General features: G+C 36.1%; 1 pseudogene across 1 annotated transcript; it reads right to left on the reverse strand.

Moving 5' to 3' along the window:
• Window positions 1–2,501: 2,501 nt before the first annotated feature.
• Window positions 2,502–7,270, reverse strand: LOC110426168 (G-type lectin S-receptor-like serine/threonine-protein kinase At4g03230; annotated as a pseudogene). Its single transcript, XR_016351557.1, has 8 exons — window positions 5,846–7,270; window positions 4,681–5,196; window positions 4,411–4,539; window positions 4,054–4,252; window positions 3,762–3,972; window positions 3,366–3,603; window positions 3,081–3,231; window positions 2,502–2,994 (listed from the first exon to the last, which is right to left on the reverse strand). The product of XR_016351557.1 is annotated as a G-type lectin S-receptor-like serine/threonine-protein kinase At4g03230 (transcript).
• Window positions 7,271–7,869: the final 599 nt, after the last annotated feature.

The following is a 7,869-nucleotide window of genomic DNA, read 5'->3' on the forward strand; positions in this document are numbered from 1 at the left end:
TTGGCACTTGTTTTTCTCTTTCGTTTCACTCAATTCTCAAAGCTTTTCACTTGTTCTCAAGGGACCTGTGAAATAAATTTTTCTTAGAATACTTAACCTTACCATCTTATATCTTCCATTAGAAAAACATCTGCATGAAAATTTATGGCGTCAACTAGTTTCAATGTCGCTACTCTACTTGTATTTATAGGAAAAAATTATGCCATCTAGGCCTTGAAGATGAAGATGTATAGCCTTTGATCTATGGGAGGTTGTGGAGGTAGGAGTTGAGTCACTAGAATGAAGGCCCAATCCCATAGCAGTCGCATATGAAGCAATACAACAAGGAAGTGGCAAAAAAATTTAAGGTTCTCTCTTGTATCCATTCAATTGTGTCAAATACTATTTTTTCAAGAATAATGACTTGTGAATCACCTAAGAATACTTGGGATTGCTTGAAAGAGGAATTTCATGATAGCAAAAGGACTCGTCAGATGCAAGCCTTGAATCTACACAAAGAGATTGAGATTTTGCGAATGGAAGATGATGAGAGTATGAAAGAATACTCAGATAAGATTATGAAGTTGGTGAAGTAACTTAAACTCCTTAGTAAAGAGCTGTCAAACCACAAGATCATCAACAAAATTCTAGTGAGTTTACCGAAAAAGTTTGAAGCAAAGATCTCTTCACTTGAGGACTCCAAAGACCTTTTTCAACTCTAGGTGATAGAGCTTAAATGCTTTACAAGTTCAAGAACAAACGAGGACCCATCTCAATGATGATGTAACTAAAATGCTCTAAAAATGAAGACCAAGGATCTTCAAATTGGTGGCTACAACCCAAGAAAGAAAGAATGATATGAGAGAAACAATGAGTGGAGAAAAGGTGATGGGAAATCAAACAAACAAGGTAACAAGTTTTCCCATGTCAATATCGCAAAAAGAGGAATCATACTCCAAAATTTATTAGTGCAGATTTAAGGTGAAGTGTACGTCCTGTAACAAGCTTGGCCATATAGAGAAATTCAAGGGCAATCATGCTGATGAAAAGGCAACAGTAGTTGAAGAAACTAATATGGCAAAGGAGTAGTTGCTCATAGCTAAGATTTCTAATAATGAGAAGAAAAACACATGGCTCCTTGATAATGGGCGTTCCAATCACATGATAGGAAATGATATGCTCTTAAATGTATTGGACTGAAGGTACAGAGCACAGGTTAAGATTGGAAATGGCTTTTACATGAAGATTCTTGGAACAGGAACCGTGGCACTAGAGACTTTCCGGTATCAAACATATTTCAAAAGTTTACCTTGTTCTTGAGGTAATAGAAAACTTGCGTAGTGTAGGCCAACTTGTTAAGAATCATTTAGCTTTACTATTTAAGAATAATTACTACACTATTTTTGATCCAAATAGTGAAGAGTTATTAACAATAAAGATGAGGAATGGATGCTATTCCCTAGAATGGATGAAGACAGAGCACATAACAGCATTCAAGCTGAGGTTAATGTTTAATCAATGAACTCCAAAAAAAAAAAACATTACAGTAAAACATTAAATATCAAAGTTGAAAAAACAAGAAAAATTGAGAAAAGGTTATAACTTCATTAACTGATATTTGCATGAATAGAAAAGCTTAAAACCATCTTACAACCTTGCTTTTGTTGCTGCATTAAATTGACTCAATGCATTAATTAAACATCACACTTTAAGAATAAGCACTCCCGTTTACTAAAAACGATATTTTTATTAATTCTCAATTTCAATGTGTTTAGAAATTAATCCAATAAGATTTTATATAATTATTTCTAAAAAAGAGAGCCTTCTTACTTTTCCTATGTGGTACTATTACAATTCTTAGATAAAAATAAATAAAAAAAATAACCTTGGAGTGCAAGTAAAGTAAAAGGTAATTTAACCTAACTTATATTAATGCACAAGTAATCTAAATAATCTTCTTTAACTTAATGTGCAAGTAACTTAACAACATACTCTGTATCACTTATTATGTGTAATTGATATTTAAGTTTTAATTGTTTAATTTATTACTTTGGAGATTTTAGTTGGATTATAATAGTTATATATTTGAATATGTCTGAACAGAATTGTCAATATAATTCAATTGTAAAATTTTATATGAATGATAGATAGAAAGACTTCATATTACTTTAGAGCTTAGTTTCGAGGTAATATATCCATATCATGTCTCGGGTTCAAGATATATATCTTACTACTAGACCCTTAAAACTATAAAAGGCTCTCATTCCATGAGGAAATGCAATGAGAATAGCTGCATTCAAGCTGAGCTTAATGTTTAGTCAATGAACTCAAAAAATAAAAAAATAAAAAGAATTACAGTAAAACATTGAATATCAAAGTTGAAAAACAAGAAAAACTGAGAAAAGGGACTGAGAATTGCTTAACTTCATTACCTGATATTTGCATGAATAGAAAAGCTTAAAGCCATCTTACAACATCGTTTTTGTTGCTGCATCAAACTAACTCAATTGAAGAGGTAAATATCAACTCTAAACGTGCATTGGAGTATGTATGACATTAACAAAAATAGCAAAAAACTGTCAAAATACTAAGCAACAAAAACATAACCACTCAGCCATATGATTGAAGCTTGCCAGGGTCTTCAATGCAAGTCTCAAATCAGAAATCTCGAAAAACACAGATAATATACACAACTCATGAGATACTTCACAATTATCGACCTTCTTCGAGAGTAGAGGTGATTTCAGAACTGGGTTCAGCTTTACTAGAGGTAGAAGCTGTGGTAGAAAGGGTTCTCCTTGTCACAAACGCTGGCTGCTTAGGAATTGGAAGACTCACAGTTTCGCTACCAAGCAAGACGACAACATTCGACATGGTGGGGCGATCGCTGGGATCTTCTTGCACGCATAACAGCCCAACATGTACGCATCTTAAAAACTCACTTGCATTGCAACTTGCCCGCATTGTCTCGTCCATTAAATCCAATGCCTTGCCTTCTTCCCACAATCTCCATGCCTGGAACAAAATTAAAAAAATTGCAGTTGGCATGGAAACGGAAAGTTGAAATGGACTAAAGAGAAGAAAATTTTAACTCTACTTACATAACCAATTAGGCTTGGGGCATATTCCACCTGGTAAAATCTCATGTTTTTTTTTCCGCTAACAATTTCAAGCATGACTACACCGAAGCTGAAAACATCGGATTTTATTGAGAAAAGTCCATCTAACGCATATTCTGGTGCCATATATCCACTGCATTTTACAACAATCTCTATGATTAGAAGTGCATTACTTTCATTTTTCTTTTCATAAATTTCTTGGTTGAAAGCAGCTGGAAAATAGAAACTAATTTTGGGTTGCTCTAAAAAAGACTATTTGCAACTCACTATGTTCCAACTACTCTATGTGTGTTTGCTTCAGTTTGTTTGCCTTGGATCATCCTTGCAAGGCCAAAGTCAGATATTTTCGGATTCATCTCTGCATCCAGTAGTATGTTGCTAGTTTTCAGATCTCTGTGAATGATTCTCAGTCTGGAATCTTGGTGAAGATAAAGCAATCCTCTAGCAATTCCCAAAATGATATTGAAGCGTGTCTCCCAATCCAATTGCTGGCTAAATGATTCATCTTTAAAATTCGTCATCAAAGACCATAACGAATATCAGTGACCCTATAACATGCCTTTCTATGTTTTCTTTTTTCTTTTTGGTTTCTCTATATTAGTAAAATAAAAAAAATTCAATCAGGTTCAAACAAGATTACAGTTAAGGTTTCGAGCGGCTAACCAAATATCAAGGTGTCTAAGCTTTTGTTGGGCATATATTCATAGAGTAGAATCTTCTCCTCTCCTCTTATGCAGTAGCCCAATAGTCTCACAAGATTCCGATGTTGAAGTTTTGCAATCAACACAACCTCATTTTTAAATTCCTCCAGGCCCTGTCCTGATACACTTAAGAGCCTCTTTACAGCAATTTCTTGACCTCCTGGAAACTTGCCCTGGGATCGTAGCCTTTGTAAAAATAATCGCACCATTAAGAATAAATGACTTAAAACTTCTGAAAGTCTCGAAAACAATACCTTGTAAACCGGCCCAAAGCCTCCTTTTCCAAGTTTGTTTCTTCTGAGAAATTGTCTGTTGCAGCTAGTATGCTTTCAAAATCAAAGAAAGGTACGTCTATGCCCGTCCCATCTGGTTCTTTGAATTGGTTCGAGTCTATTAGCTCTTTAACACCTCTTTCGGTGTCATACCGATGAAGAGCAGCTTTTCTTTGTTTTACTGAATTTACAAGAAACAAAAATTGTTGTGGATGCAACAACAGTACTCCTTCGTTATAACAAACAATATATAAATCTGATAAGGAAAAGTTTGACATTAATCCAGTAGTTGGTGGAAGAAATTGGATATGGACAGAGTATAATATGCACCATACTTACCTCGACTTTTAACCACCTTTCTTCTCCACATGCAAATAGAAACAACGGCGCACAAAAAGACCATTGCATTTGCCAGAGAAACTCCAAGGATCAGAGAGAGTAACTTGTTTCCATGAAAAGACTCTGCTACTGATTTCAAGTAAAGATGCATAAAATAGGTCAGAGAATATCATGTCAATTGTGCTTCTGGCGCAACAACCCAAAACTGACTGGCCATTTGTGAGAGGTAAGTGCTATCCTTCAATTTTATACATCAAATTTAATCCTAACCTGGAGCACAGGTTAAAGCCGAGCCATTCCAAAGGAAGTTAGCATTGCAAAGGCACTGTTTTGGTCCATTTTCTCTTGTATTGCAAGTTGAATTAGGCCAATCCTTGCATTCAGCAGATGATGAACAGATTGGCTCTAACGGCGGCACCCAACTAATCTCTACTTCAACTGTATCAATTAGTGAAGAATCAGTAGTAAAGTTCCCTAGATCACTACTGCACCAGCTGGTCACATTGAACTGCGATGATTCATTGAGCTGCAGAATTCTGCTTCCTGATGATTTCATAAAAGTACAATTATCTGCGTTTCTGGATTGCATTTGAATAACAAATATTCGTGCCTCTGGATCGACACTGATGACATTATAGTTGCCACTAGGTGCAATGAAGCTTAGCTGGTATGTATCGTTATTGCAGTAGAATCTGGAGTACATGGGATCACCGCATTTTGGTCCAGTGCTTAGGGGATAAGGGACCAAGTTCGTGCCACAAGTCTCACAATTTCTACCTGTTGGTTCTGCAAAGTAGTATAGATCTAGTTAAATCAAGCTTTTACTTGAGAGTTGCTTTACTAATTGTTCTTGCAAGAGGTAAAAACCAAAAACTCTGAAGATTTGCCTTACGATACACTCCCTCTGGTGTGCCTTACTCTTTTTCCTTTTTTAGGTGTGTAAACCTTAGGATACTCTTCAAATGCTGCTATTTCGCTGCATTTGCTAAAACAGAAGATTTATTGAAGTGATTCTTTTTGTCTTTTTCCTGTTGGAATTAGATTGACATTTTAATAAATGATGCTAGCCATATTGTTAACAGGCAGATTTGTTCTGGTTGGGGTGACAATACATTAAGGTAGTATCTTGAGTAGTTTTTTATGTTTATTTTTTCTGTTTTATTAGCTGCTCGCACTTGCAGCCTTGATAATTTGTTTCTTGAATAATAAGTTGCTTAATCATCCAAAGAAGTTTAGAGTAGCAGCATGCTGTTTCGAAAAAAAAAAAAGAAGAGAGAACAGTATGCATTCTAAAGTTAGTTTTATCTGAGCATTTTTTAGGCTCATTTTAACCTCAAAGGAACATTGGTATCACTTTCTTACTAATTTTATAGAGTATCCTTGCTAACTTAGCAAAACAAAACTATTTGTCTGTGCTATTTGAAGAGTGAAGTACCTATATCTGACCTCGCCACACGGACGTAAAGATCATTGCCACCATCTTGGTCTTCCTGAAGATCTTTGATATCCTGTTCCCAAGTCAAGCATGAATTAGGGTTTCTTTGGACGGAATATGAATATGAATATGCCTGGCACAGGCGCCTCGTACGGCACTCCTCTCTGCACTCTGTTTCATTCTTAGCCTCATACGATGAGCCTAGATATCCCACTTTCATCTTTTTCAAGTGCAAGAAGTCATGGCCACGTGTATAGTTTCTGGAGCAACCATCGTAAAAATCTCCGGCCTTCCATTTCTCTGGGAAATTAGGTTTGAAACCTGGCAAACATTTGCATGGTAACTTATTCTTGCTATTACAGATGCCAAAGTTCCCACAAAAATTGAACACACCGCATATATCTTTCGGAACCCACCACGTTAAGGACCACTTTTTCGTGTCTATATCCAACTGCCAGTACTGTAAATCTCCGGTTAAGTTCATCACCATTCTTGTATGATTGTAAATTTCTCGGTTTTTCCTGTCAAATTGAGATTCATCACCATTCTTGTATGATTGTAAATTTCTCGGTTTTTCCCTGTCAAATTGAGAAAGTCGAGTATTGTATAATACATTTCATTCGATTTAAAGATTTTAGCTGACTCTGGCCTCATTGATCTCCAGTGAGTGATAATTTTTTCCGTGACAACAAACTGATTCTCTTCTGCCGGATCTTGCTTGAAAGTGAAGTTTCCCGGTGCTGGATCTTCTCTACTGGTCCATGAAGTTAATTTAAAATTTTCATCCATCTTCATACCATAAAGAAATGTATCCGTTGGTTCGCAAAAGCTTTGCCATAAATATTTCCCCTTTGACAGATCCTCAAGCAGAACTAAGTTACCAGTATCCTCGAGCTTTGCCACAAGGTTCAAACGTTTGAGCCCAAGATCTGTCTGCCAATAAACGATCCCTTTGTCATCGGATAATTTGAGGTCTCCATCTGCAATAGATAAAACTCCACTATTGTCTAAAAGGGGTTTTCCTCTATTAGCAACCCAAACAACTGTTTGAGGATTGGTGGTGTACCATATCCCTACATATCTCTTCACATTGGAGCTTCTGGATGGGTCAAAGAACCCCAATTCAAATCTATTTCCAGCTGAAACAAGAGTTTGTGCATAGCCTAGCCTACTTTTCACTCTTATATTATCTCTAGCAGAGCAGCAATGAGGAGAAGATAATATCAAAATTGTAGAGCAAAATAAGACGACATAGAGCATGTGAACTACTGACCATATAGAAGTTCTTCTCATCTTCTTGGAACATGAATTTTCTTCATACTATCACTCTAAAGAGTACGAAGAGACCGAATTTTCTTCTGTTTTTTACTCGAGGCTTGCAGTATAGGGAATCATCCGTGGACTTAAACCTTAAGAGAGTCAACAGCTAAAATCCAAGTCTTGACGGCAAAGTCACGGGCCCTGCTTTTTAGTGCTCACTCACAGCTACTACTAAAAAAGGACGTGTTGAATAAAGTTTGCATTGATTAGATCCATTTTTTCTAACGTCCAAACACTTTACACCCGCATTTACTAAGCCATGCCCGCTCTCTTATTTTTCAGATTAAATAAATGTCATAATCTCATCTGTCATGTCTTTGTTGAAGATAAAAATCTTCCTTTCAATCTGTAAATTGATTCCACCTTGGTAGAGAGATACGTGTAGAACTTTGAAATCTTGGGTTGTGTCAATTAGTAGAGTTGTATAAAAAAGGAGAAATAAGATAAAAATGTGTTGTTTAACGCCTTGAAAGTTTCTTAAAGAGTAAGCTAAATTGTTAAAAAAGAACGAGTAGTAGTTATACTAAAACGATAATCCTGGTATACAGATTCTAACGCTTGCCACAACTAGTCCTGATATCTTGGCTAACTTAAAAAAATCATGCGGTCAAGATTGTCTCTTTCTGCTTCCCATTCAAATGGTCCCATCATTTGATCATTTCCTTTGCTCTGTGATGGAATTCCACGACTGATCAATACTATTC

This window comes from Theobroma umbraticum, unplaced genomic scaffold (assembly GCF_002168275.2).
Source record: "Theobroma umbraticum cultivar Fairchild unplaced genomic scaffold, ASM216827v3 scaffold_30.0, whole genome shotgun sequence".
Classification (NCBI taxonomy): Eukaryota; Viridiplantae; Streptophyta; class Magnoliopsida; order Malvales; family Malvaceae; genus Theobroma; species Theobroma umbraticum.